The sequence below is a fragment of the Giraffa tippelskirchi genome, chromosome 5 (assembly GCF_054371585.1).
Source record: "Giraffa tippelskirchi isolate mGirTip1 chromosome 5, T2T-mGirTip1v1.2.pri, whole genome shotgun sequence".
NCBI classification, from domain to species: domain Eukaryota; kingdom Metazoa; phylum Chordata; class Mammalia; order Artiodactyla; family Giraffidae; genus Giraffa; species Giraffa tippelskirchi.
Genome location: NC_137279.1, coordinates 65,204,927 through 65,218,513, shown reverse-complemented (window position 1 = coordinate 65,218,513; position 13,587 = coordinate 65,204,927). Strand labels below are relative to the sequence as shown.

General features: G+C 39.8%; 1 long non-coding RNA gene across 3 annotated transcripts in view; it reads left to right on the top strand.

Annotated features, from left to right (window-relative positions):
- LOC145506221 (uncharacterized) overlaps positions 1-13,587 on the top strand; it is a 527,653-nt gene that overhangs the window by 513,187 nt on the left and 879 nt on the right. The window lies entirely within an intron of this gene.

Genomic DNA, 13,587 nt, shown 5'->3' with positions numbered 1-13,587 from the left:
TAGAATGCGGTTTCTGTCCTAGGGGCTCAGTCTGAACTGAGCTCTGAGACTGGTTCTGTGGTCTTGAAGGAATCACCTCTCCACTCCATGCTGAATTTTCCTCAGGGAGTTATTAAGTAGAGGTTTTGTGATGACCCCGCTGGATGATCATTTTGCCTGGTGCGGAACAGCAGGAAAGGCTGGCATCATGTCCCCTTCCTGTTTACTCTTTAGCCCCTTCGTGCTCATTCTCTCAAATCCACATGCTTGGTGACTCTATTCCCTTTCCTTCAAGTCCATTATCAATGATTTTATATTAATATATTCATACTATTCATATTTAGCAGTAATATGCATGCCCATTCTTTCCTATCCTTTAAAAATAATTTTATTGAGATATAATTTACATACTATGAAATTCACATTGTAAACGTGTGATCCAATATTTTAGTAAATTTATAGAATTGTTCAACCTTGATCAAAATCGAGCTTTAAAGCATTTCCATTTCTCCCAGAAGTCCCCTTATGCCTGTTTGCAGTTAATTCCTGTTTCCACTCTGCAATGTACACGCAAGCACATATATAGCATCCTTCACAGATAATTGCATTTATTTTCGGTCCTAATAAAGTTTCAGCTATTAAAGAAGAGATATTGGGAGAATAAGTTATTATTAACCAAAGAAGCTGAAATCAGGTAGCACAGTGACTACGTACACTTTTTAAGTGTCCGCATAGCACTACAGCTATAAGTATCTGAAGTCTGTTTTATTCTGATGAAATCTGACAGATGCCTTTAGCTCTCTGCCTCTCTGCCTAGGATCATATTCTAAGGCACATGTGGTGCTGGGGAGGAAGCAACCTACCTAGTAAGAATACCACAGCGGAGTGCTGAGACAGCATCATGGCTCTGGGTTTATCCCTATCTTTGCCGTTTACTGACTTTGTGATAGTGGATAAACTGTTTGATGTCACTGGACTTGCTTTCTCTTTTGTAAAGTGGGGGGTAATATTTATTTTTCTTTCATTGCTGCATATGCAAGAGACATGGGTTCAATCCCTGGGTCAGGAAAATCCCTTGGAGTAGGAAATGGCAACCCATTCCAGTATTCTTGCCTGGGAAATGCCATGGAGAGAGGAGCCTGTCGGGCTACCTTTCATGGGGTCACAAAAAAGTCAGATATAACTTCGCCACTAAACAACAAGAGCAACATATAGGTTAGTTTTCTCCTTGTCATCATTAATAAGGTTAAGACCAACTCTGTCTTCAGAGAACTCCTTTTTACCAAAGATCTAAAGCTGAGTTGATAAATAAATAAGGTAAAGTATTTTTCATCTGCTTAAACTCTAAGGTTCATTAGATACATGAGTCAAAAATAATTAGTATCCATTTGAGTTACATTTTTGCATCAGTTGAATGACTAAAATCTTAATATTAGTAGTGCGTGTAGAGAATTTATTGAAATTTTAACATCATTCTACTTTTAAGTCCCAGAGATCTAATGTTTGACTCTCCCTAATAAAATGTGCCGAGAACTTTCATCTTTCCACTTGAGAAAAAATGTTAGGTTGCTTGTGGCACTCAGCAGGCAGCCTCCTACACAATGATACTGCAGTTTTCCTCTCTGTCAAGGTTAAAAGCTTAATGCTAGCTTGTCTTATAGGGTAGAAGCAAGCGATTTGAATTGTCTTTAAGTGGAGAGAAGTAGAAAGAGGAATTTATGAAATTTTTCAAATCCCACTTCTCAAACATCTTTGCTGTCAGCTTCCTCTGCTTTTGAAAGGAACCATTGTTGGTAAAGCTATCTGAGCCCTGTATCCCTGAGCGCTCTTCGTCTTGGGTGTAACAGAGAAAAGACTGCTTCTTTGCAGGAATACATTGCACAGCTTGAGAGAATTGAACATTAAAGATTTCAGGTTCTATGTAAGCATTATTTCCTGTTAGGGTGCCATATTTAGTGGGTCAGCTGTGTTGGTATTGTTTGCAAAGGATATGCCCATCCAAAAGAGCTGAATTTGAAAGTATGTGGAGACATCAATTAGCACTTCTCAAATACAGGTTCATCACAACCACAGGCTCCAATGTTTTCTATTAAAACCAAATCAGAGATGATAACTGATGATAAATAACTTAATTCTACCTCTTGTTTGTCCATTGCATCTTTTCCCTTTCCAGGGTTTCATCTGTTATCAAATGTATCTATTTATCTATTCTCTCATTATTTGCATATTTTATCTTGACTTTGATTTGGTTTTTATTGATCTAAAAACTTTTCATTTTTAAGTACAATATAAATGGTTTTCTATCACACTGAAAAATCAAACCTCCATATCCTGGCTTACACAGCCAGGCTTACACAGTGTGATCTAACACTGACCTAATTTTTTGACCTCAAGTTGAGCCATTCTTTTGAACAGTTAAACTCTAACCTCAATCACTTTTTTTTTTTTTTGGCCTGTCCTTCCTACTTGAAAAGCCTTAGCACTAGCAGTCTCCTCTTTCTGGAATGTTTATCACTCTAATCATTCTATCGCTACTGCTGCAGGTTCAGTTTCCCAGGAAACAGACTCTGCAGTAGAAATTAGGATATGAGAACTTTGTTAGGGAATGCTCTTGGGGTCAACATTGTGCAAGGGAGGGAAGCAAGTGTGAAGGCAGAGAAAGGGGGCTGCGTCACAGCCTTATTAAATCCACAGCTGACCCCGAGGGGATTTGAGGCTAGGTTACAGCTGCTAAGTCACTTCAGTCGTATCCGACCCTGTGCGACCCCATAGACGGCAGCCCACCAGGCTCCACCGTCCCTGGGATTCTCCAGGCAAGAACACTGGAGTGGGTCGGCCCCTCACAATTGTCCAGGGTTAAGATGAGGGGCCAGGCCTTCACTCTTCATCATTACTGGGAGTTATTGAAGGAAACCCCTTCATGAATCACAGCCTTGTCATGGTGAAGGGGCTTGCATACCTCAATGAAGCGATGAGCCATGCTGTGCAGGGCCACCCAAGATGGATGGGTCATAGTGGAGAGTTCTGACAAACCACGGTCCATTGGAGGAGACAATGGAAAACCACTTCAGCATTCTTGCCTGGAGAACCCCATGGACAGTATGAAAAGGCAAAAATCAATGGACATGAATTTGAGCAAACTCCAAGAGATAGTGGAGGACAGAGGAGCCTGGCGTGCTGCAGTCCATAGGGGTGCAAAGGGTCAGACATGACTTAGCTACTGAACAACAACAAATTGAAGGAAAGCTGTAATAAATTGAACTCGGCGGTGCCAAACCTGAGGAGGTTAGCAGTGTTCCACCTACGGGAACTGGGGAGAGACCTTTGTAGATGAAGGGCCAAAGCAAAGTGAGAAAATTATTGATTGGCTACAGCTCAATCCTAGTTGCCTATCTGTGGTTGGTTGTCCTTAGGTTTCAGTTTTGGAAACTTGAGGCATTTACAGGCTTAGATTTTGGTTTGCTTTCTTAGACCGCCACCATGTTAGAGCCACCTCCATCTGATGGCCAACTCGTTTAATTAATTTCACTCAACTGGACACTCCCAGGTGCCAACACTTCTGGCAGCTGGGGAATACCCACCAGTGCTCGAAGAATACCTGCCAGGGCTCCCAAAATACCTGTCAGTGCTGGGAGAATACCGTGTCAGTGCTGGAGGAATACTCATCAGTGCTTGAGGAATAGCTGGAAGTGCTTGGGGAACTCTGGGTAGTCCACCACTGGGTACAGACCAGCTGCCTCTTTCTGATTATTCAGGTCTCAAACTGAATGTCCACCCATATAGAGGGGCTTTCTTTGTCACTGTGGCAGACACACCCCAAGGCAACCCCAGTAAGTCACTCTTGTTTCATCCCCTCCCTGAGTGTGGTTATCATCTGTGACTTGCTTCTCATGATGGAACATAGCTCAGAGGATGGGACATCATGCCCACAGTTATGTTACGTTGTACATGGTTCCATCCTGGCAGATGGGACCCAGAGAGACTCTCACTGCCTTGCTGTTAGCTGTCTGTGGAGACAGTTTCCACACATAGAAGGTGAACCTGGGGCTGCTTCTAGCTGATAATAAGTAAGAAGCAGATCTCCCAGTGGGATAGCCCTGAGAAAAGGAGTTTTGCCAGCTCATCTAGTGAGCTTGGAGTGGGGCCAGACCTTCAGAAAGAAGACAGCCTGGCCACCACGTAGACTGCAGCCTTGTGAGACCCACGAGAGGACCCAAAAATCTGACTCATGGAGACTGAGATAATAAGTAGATGTTGCTACTAAATTAGTCACTAAATTAGTGGCAGTAGAAACCCAAAGCAATCATGCCATCTAAAGTCTACACTGAGTTATTCCCCATCGTATCTCTCCATTGTACTTCCAGCCGTGTGATGTTTCATGATCTACATATTATCTGTTTTCCATCACCAGAATGGAAGTGACCTGGAGAGAATTTCTTGTTTGTCTTATAGTTTTATTTCCAGTGTATAGAGCAGGGTTTGAAGGCATGTATTTCCACACTTGTGGAAAGACACATGGAAGTTCTCCTTCCTAACTCTCTCTGCCCTAACTCCTTCCCCCAGAGTTCATTTCTGTTACCACCTTCCAGTTTCAATTGTATTCAATAATGTACATACATATGCAAATATGTACATTAACGCACTCTAATATGATTTTACTTTATGTTTCATTCTTTGACTTGCTGTTTCCAGTTAGCATTTCAGAAATAGCTCCATTATCACTTCCCATTAGTTTCACTTCAGTTAGTTCAGTCGCTCAGTCGTGTCCGACTCTGCAACCCCATGAACCACAGCACGCCATTAGTTTAATTCTCTCTTACTTGCTGCATAGGATCACATAGTATGCTTCCCTGGTGGCTCAGTTGGTTAAGATTCAGCCTGCAATATAGAGGAGAAGCGGGTTTGATCCCTGGGTCGGGAAGATCCCCTGGTGAAGGAAATGGCAATTCACTCCAGTATTGTTGCCTGGAAAATCCCATGGCCAGAGGAGCCTGGTGGGCAAAGTCCATGGGGTTGCAAGAGTAGGACACAACTTAATGACTAAACCACCACTCATAACATAGTATAGATGCATTGCTGTTTAGTTAATATTTCCTTGATAATGTTTAGGTTTTTCCATTTTTAAACAATATCACTGTTATTTAAGTCATACAATTTCTTCTTTACATACACTTTCATGTAGATTTATTCATGTAAATATATTTGTGTATAATAGATCCTAAAAATAGAAGTGGTGTATTTTAGATTTCTACCAGTTTTTCTTACCTGAGCTCTTTCAATAATTTATTAGACGATCACATTACCTCCTGTTTTTCCTCGCTCCATCCTGCAAACTTTTAGTGTGTCACTATCATGTCTCTGATCATGCAATAAATAACCTTAAACCTTTCAGTGTTTCCTTATAGTCTAAGAAATAAAGTCTCAACTTCTTAGTTGGGCATTCACAGCTGCTTTTGTATTTTCTGAAACTTCCAGCCTCATGCAGAACTGTCTGCCTCTCATGCTTTATTAATGAGTTTACGGGGAGATCCGTTCTCCAAGCATTTCTGGCAATCTGTCTTCTGCATGTCTCTCTTACTTCTTCCCTCCCCAAAAAGGCTAACCTCTGCCTGCCTCTGACCTTTCATGTAGCTTCAGTGCTGTCTTTTCTAATCAAATATTTCTTGAGTTTCCTAGTCATTGACAATGCTTTTATATTGTATAGATTTTTTAATAGTTCACAAATCTTTACATATTTTTATATTCTTTAATTCTTAAAAAATTCTTTAATTTTTATATTCTTTAATTCTGGTAATTATACAAATTTTGCAGATGAGCAGACTGAAGTTAGAGAATTTAAATGATTGACCTAAAGCCTGCTGCTTTTTAAGGGGCAAAACTGTAATGCAGAAACTTCTAATCCCAAGTCCGGTGCACCGACTGCTATGCCTTGGCTGTCTTTCTTCCAAGTCTCTGCTGTGCTGTTTCTGGGCTAGTCTATAGTCTTTGCTGCTTATCTAAAAATGTAAAATGATGTACGTTTTGCATTTTACTTTGTTATCATGTATTCCCTTCTAGAGCATAAGTTTCTTAAAGTCAGGAACTTCACTTAATTTAATTTTTGAAAAAATTCCCACCACCTCTTATTATCTCAGCAATGTTTAGTCAGTGAGCAAAGATGAAGGAATCAATTACATATCCATCACATTCAATAGGGGAAAGAAAGCTGTATTTGGACAGAGCCTGGTTGAGCCTGGCCAAGACAACCTCCTCTTTGTGGCCTCTGCTTGGGTTTGCATCTTACCAGCATCTAAGATGGGCTGCCCTCCCTGCACAGGGTCTGTGCACACATGATTGGTCCTCAGGCACCCAAGCACATGACTCAGCCAGTATTTTTGCAGACCAGCTTATAAAAGGTGTATATAGCACACTTTCTAAATACCACCTGATTGTTAGTCATCAGCCTAAGGAACTGAGCAGAGATTTTAGCCATGCTGAGACTTTGAGTCACCTCCAGCAGACTAAAGGTCAAATCCACTCTCCCTTCCAGGGCTAGAGGCTTTGCTGGGTAGGTCAGGGCAAGGCCTCTCCTGATGCATCATGTGAGAACAGGCAACTCTAGTTTACAGAGAAATCTGTAAAGCTACCATGCATGCTCAGAGACTAACCTCAGACCCAAGTGGAAATTGAAGATGCTTCCATAAATATGAGTTGGCCAAAAAGTTTGGGTTTTTCTGCACCATCGTATGGAAAAACCCAAATGAACTTTCTGGCCAACCCAATATTTAAACATTGATTTTCTTCATTCTTTTATGTATTCTTGACATATGTCATTAGTAATTTTTGACATATATCAAATTCCCCCTAAGAACCATATTATCAAAGATTACTCACCTTGATAAGAAAACTGATTCTCAGTGAAATCAAGATGAAGTCATGAATTCATTACTGCTTATAATTAGACCAGCATCTTTTCCATTTTTCCAGCCCCCAATGGTCTGCCTGACAACTGGGTAAAAGAAGTTGCTGGAGGTTATAACCAGGTCTTAAAGGTTGGAGCATATTAAAAATTTGTGAACAAGCCTCTCATTTTTCCTCAGTAGAAAAATACAATTCTAAGCCTTCCTCATATTTTAGTTTGTTGTTAAATTACATTAGGGCTTCCCTGGGTGGCTTAGATGGTAAAGAATTTGCCCGCAATGTGGAAGACCCGGGTTCCATCCCTGGGTTTGGAAGATACCCTGGAGAAGCAAATGGCAACCCACTCCAGTATTCTTACCTGGAGAATTCCATGGACAGAGGAGCCTGGAGACCTGCAGTCCATGGGGTTGCAAAGAGTAGAACACAACTGAGTGACTAACACACACAAATTACACCAGTAGTGTTTGTGAAAAATAGATATATTTCCAACAGCACTGAAGAATATAAATAGTGGAAGCCTCCATTGTCCCCCTGCTTTTATTTCCATGAGTAAGAACTGTTAGCATTTTGGGTTATGTATTTCCAGACATGAGAGAGCAAGAATGTATAAGATATATTCTCACTAGTGCACTATTCAGCAAGCTATTATTTTCTTTCCAGAATATATCACAGATCCCTTCCTTGTTAATACATAACTTCCATCTTCCAGTTCCCTCTGGCTAGAAGCTGACTTTTACACAACTTCCTCTATAAGATGGGCCTTGTTTATATTCATGTATTTGCTTGTACAACCATCTGGGAAGGATTGTAGTCAGAAGTGAGGCAGTGCGGATGGCAGTGTCTGCATTACTCTGCGGCTCTAGGCAAGGGGTGGGGGGGAGATGGGAGGTGGGAGGTGACAAGGGCTTCTTGTCCTTTGATCCCACCTTGTTTGAGTGCAAAATAATCTTGCCTCACAACAGAAGGATCACTCTTAATATTTGAGAGGAAGCTGTAAAACAAAGTAGAACATTTTTCTTTTTAATTATTGATTACTGAGTCATACCATCCTCTGGATACTTCTCTGGTGATTTGGAAGAAAAAGTCTTTAGCTTGTCAATTGCATTTTCATTTCATAGCATTGACTCGGGGTTTCTAATGGCCTGTGTATTTTTTAAACAGACTATTTTTAGAACAGTTTTAGATTCACGACAAAAATAAGAAGGTGCAGAGATTTTCCCTATGCATCCTGTATTCTCACATGCATACCCTTGTCTGTTATCCATGTCTGGCTTCAGAGTGGTATGTTTGTTAAATCTCTGGACTTAAATTGATATGTTATTTTCACCCAAAGTCCATAGTTAACATGAGAGTTCACTCCTGTTGATGTGCAGGCTATGGATTTGGAAATATTTAATGATACAGATGGACTTCCCAGGTGGCACAAGTGGTAAAAAACTTGCCTGCCAACACAAAGATTTAAGAGATACGAGTTCAGTCCTTGGGTTGGGAAGATCCCCTGGAAGAGGGCATGGCAACCTAGTCCAGTATTCTTCCCTGGCAAATCCCATGGACAGAGGAGCCTAACAGGCTACAGTCCATAGCGTTGCCAAGAGTTGACACAACTGAGCAGCTGAGCATGCATGTGCGTGTGTGCGCACAAACACACACACACACACATATCATTCTAGTATCATTTAGAGTAGTTTCACTGCCCTAAAAATCTTTTGTACTCCATCTATTCATCTATGTCTCCCTCTAGTTTCTGGCAACTACCAATCATTTTAAGGTTTTGATAGCTGAATAATATTACCTTTGCCAGATGAGCTGAATAATATTACCTTTGCCAGATGAAGCATGGTTTATCCATTCCCCTCCTGAAGGACCACTTGTTTGCTTCCAAGTTTTGGTAGTTATGAGTCAAGATGCAATAAACATGCATGGGCAGATTTTTTGTGTGGACAAAGCTTTGAACTTCTTTGGGTAAAGACAAAGGAATGCTATTACTGGATCCTATGATAAGAATAGTTTTATAAGAAACTAAGGAACTGCCTTCCCAAATGTCTGTACCATTCTGCATTCTCACCAGAGGTGAATGAGCTTTCCTGCTTCTCCATATGCTCGTCAGCACTTGGTGTTGTCAGTGTTCTGGATCTGGGCTATTTTAATGGGTATGTAGTGGGATCTTGTTTTAATATGTTTTCCTTGATGATGTATGATGTGGAGTATATTTCTATATGTTTATTTGCCATTTATTTATCCTCTTTTGTGAGGTGTCTGTTAGAGTATTTTGGCCATTTTGTAAGAGGGTTTTTTGTTTTCTTATTATTGAGTTTTAATAGGTTTTGGGGTGTATTTTGGACAATGATTCTTTATAAATTACATCTTTTACAAGTATTTACTCCTAGTCTATGGCTTGTCTTTTCATTCTTTTCACAAAATTTTGGGCAGAAAATAAAATTTTAATTTTAACGAAGTCCAGCTTATCAATTATTTCTTTCACGATTTGTGCTTTTTGTGTTGCATCTAAAATTCTGTACACAATACCTATCTAGATTTTCCCCTCTGGTATGCAGAGTACATCATGAGAAACGCTGGGCTGGAAGAAACACAAGCTGGAATCAAGTTTGCCGGGAGAAATATCAATAACCTCAGATATGCAGATGACACCACCCATATGACAGAAAGTGAAGAAGAACTAAAGAGCCTCTTGATGAAAGTGAAAGAGGAGAGTGAAAAAGTTGGCTTAAAGCTCAACAGTCAGAAAACTAAGATCATGGCGTGTGGTCCCATCACTTCATGGGAAATAGATGGGGAACAGTAGAAACAGTGTCAGACTTAATTTTTTGGTCTCTAAAATCACTGCTGATGGTGATTGCAGCCATGAAATTAAAAGACGCTTACTCCTTGGAAGGTAGGTTATGACCAACCTAGATAGCATATTTAAAAGTAGAGACATTACTTTGCCAACAAAGTTCCGTCTAGTCAAGTCTATGGTTTTTCCAGTAGTCATGTATGGATGTGAGAGTTGGACGCTGAAGAAAGCTGAGCACTGAAGAATTAATGCTTTTGAACTGTGGTATTGGAGAAGACTCTTAAGAGTCCCTTGGACTGCAAGAAGATCCAACCAGTCCATCCTAAAGGAGATCAGTCCTGGTTGTTCGTTGGAAGGACTGATGTTGAAGGTGAAACTCCAATACTTTGGCCACCTCATGTGAAGAGTTGATTCATTGGAAAAGACCCTAATGCTAGGAAGGATTGGGGGCAGGAGGAGAAGGGGACAGCAGAGGATGAGATGGCTGGATGGCATCACTGACTCGATGGGTTTGGGTAGACTCCGGGAGTTGGTGATGGACAGGGAGGCCTGGCGTGCTGCGATTCATGGGGTCACAAAGAGTCAGACACGACTGAGCGACTGAACTGAACTGAACTGATCCTCTAGGACTTTATAATTTTGCATTTTACAGTTAAGTTTGTGATCCATTTTGAGTTCAGTTTTGTGAAGGATGTAAGGTCTGTGTCTAGATTTTTTTTTTTTTTTTTTTTTGCATGTGGATGTCTAGTTGTTCCAGCACCATTTGTTGAAAAGACTATCTTTGCTCCATTGTATTGCCTTTGCCCCATGTCAAATATCAGTTGAATGTACTTACGGGTCTATTGCTGGGCTTTGCATTCTCTCCTCTTGATCTGTTTGTCTGTTCATTTGCCAGTACCACACTGTCTTGATTACTGTAGCTTTACAGTAACTCAAACTTGGGTAGTTCTCCTCTATATCAGTCCCTGAAAACTTTGCAATTTCTAATTCAGTTCAGTTCAGTCACTCAGTCGTGTCCGACTCTTTGCAACCCCATGAATTGCAGCACGCCAGGCCTCCCTGTCCATCACCAACTCCCGGAGTCTACCCAAACTCATGTCCATCGAGTCGGTGATGCCATCCAACCATCTCATCCTCTGTCGTCCCCTTCTCCTCTCGCCCCCAATCCTACCCAGCATTAGGGTCTTTTACAATGAGTCAACCCTTTGCATGAGGTGGCCAAAGTATTGGAGTTTCAGCTTCAACATCAGACCTTCCAATGAACACCCAGGATTGATCTCTTTTAGGATGGATTGATTGGATCTCCTTGCAGTCCAAGGGACTCTCAAGAGTCTTCTCCAACACCACAGTTCAAAAACATCAATTCTGTGGCGCTCAGCTTTCTTCACCATCCAACTCTCACATCCATACATGACCACTGGAAAAATCATAGCCTTGACTAGACGGAGCTTTGTTGGCAAAGTAATGTCTCTGCTTTTAAATATGCTATCTAGGTTGGCCATAACCTTCCTTCCAAGGAGTAAGCGTCTTTTAATTTCATGGCTGCAGTCACCATCAGCAGTGATTCTGGAGCCCCCAAAAATAAAGTCTGACACTGTTTCCACTGTTTCCCCATCTATTTCCCATGGAGTGATGGGACCAGATGCCATGATCTTAGTTTTCTGAACATTGAGCTTTAAGCCAACTTTTTCACTCTCCTCTTTCACTTTCATCAAGAGGCTCTTTAGTTCTTCTTCACTTTCTGCCATAAGAGTGGTGTCATCTGCATATCTGAGGTTATTGATATTTCTCCCAGCAATCTTGATTCCAGCCTGTGTTTCTTCCAGCCCAGCGTTTCTCATGATGTACTCTGCATATAAGTTAAATAAGCAGGGTGACAATATATAGCCTTGACGTACTCCTTTTCCTATTTGGAACCAGTCTGTTGTTCCATGTCCAGTTCTAACTGTTACTTCCTGACCTGCATACAGGTTTCTCAAGAGACAGGTCAGATGGTCTGGTATTCCCATCTCTTTCAGATAATTTCTAATTAGATTACATCTATTTTTTCCAACATATAGAATATTTTTTCCTGCTACTTATTTTGTTGTTATTGTTGGAAATACAGCTCAGATAAAAGTCAAAACACAGAAATTGTGTTGAAGATCACTTTCTCTAGCAGTTGTGAGTTACCTCCTCAGCACTGATGAACAATCTCACCTCATTCCCTTTATTTCCTTGATTCCAGAAATATTCATGAATTTCATCTTTAAGGACAACAAAATTTTTATAGTAGATTCTTCATTAAAGGACATATTGGGGGGTGATAATTTATTTTGAATTTAAAAAGTATTTTATTGACGTGTACTTGATTTACTATATACATATTCTTCTTCATATTCTTTTCCATTATGTTTTATTATAGGATACTGAATTTAGTTCCCTGTGCTATATAATAGGATCTTGTTTATCCATCCTGTATGTAATAGCTTACATCTGCTAATCCCAAACTCCCAATCCATCCTTCCCATCCTCGCCCCCTTGGCAATGACAAATCTGTTCTCTAAGTTTGTGAGTCTGTTTCTGTTTAGCAGATAGGTTCATTTGTGCCATATTTTAGATTCCACATGTAAGTGGTATCATATGGTATTTGTCTTTGTCTCTCTGGCTTACTTCACTTAGTATGATAATCTCTAGATCCACCCATGTTGCTGCAAATGGCATTATTTAATTCTTTTTATGGCTGAGTATTATTACATTGTATGTGTATTACTTTTAACTTTTTATGTCAAATAGTAGTAACAGGAATGATATTTGGAGAAATCCTATGAACATTGACCAATTGATTTGTTTATTCATATTGAAAGCATAGAGTTAAAAAGTTATGATACATTGCAATGGTATCAGGAAAGTGTTTCCCTTCATTTTTAGGGGAAGGTTGAGGAATGGATACATAATATTTGCATGATTTTGCAATTCAGCACTTAAACAGTTGAAGACTGATATTGTCGATGTATTTGCAGTTTGCCCAATATTCAAACAATACAAGACACATAATTTTAAGTGTGTGAAATTAGGAGATTATGTTCTTTCCTTCTTCATTCTTATCTATACATGATGGAATTTCTCCTTTCTCAAAATTTGAACTATTGAGTGTTTTTCTGTACTGTGTAATCTTTCTCAAATTAAACACTTAAAGCTTTAAAATGGTTATACACATTGGGCATTCAATTTTGAATATTTGTCTCCAATTTTTTTAACCTACCAAGTGACAGTTTAATATTAACTAAATGGCTTAACATGTCAAATCTGTCACCATCTTAACATTTTTTTTTGTTTGTTTTACCAGTTGTGATTAGCAGAAAATTTGTGGGTGTTGTGACCATTCATTACTGCAAACAAATAATGTTATGACATGTATTGTATTTCTACTCATATTTTAAAGTAACTTCTCAGTATTCAAAATGCATAGAATTTCCTCTCTGTGTAATATAGCACCTTCTCCTTCTTCCACAAAACACCTGGAATAGGATGCAAGTCTTGGGCTTCATGTGGATTTTCAAGATGTGAAAGAAACTATCTCAAAAGATAAAGTGTGGATTGGTAGAACCATATGTCCATCCCCTCATTAAGCATTTATTGGGCCATTATTCAGTGTTCAGAATTTCTGTTTAAAGCACCTAAAGATAACAATTCAGTTTGATAGGACTTCATAAATGTAATTTATAATTTAGATTTAGGTTTCCACGGTTTTTATCAATTTAGTCACATACAAGTGGGGCTGTTTGATCATATTCTATTTCCTGGCTTCAACATTTCATGCCGCTCCAGGGCAGAAATGAAAGATTATGAGTATGCTACATTTCTATAGCTCTTTCATATTTTTCCCCAACCCTAGCTTACTTTCATGTCTGCAATAAAAATTTTGATCCAGG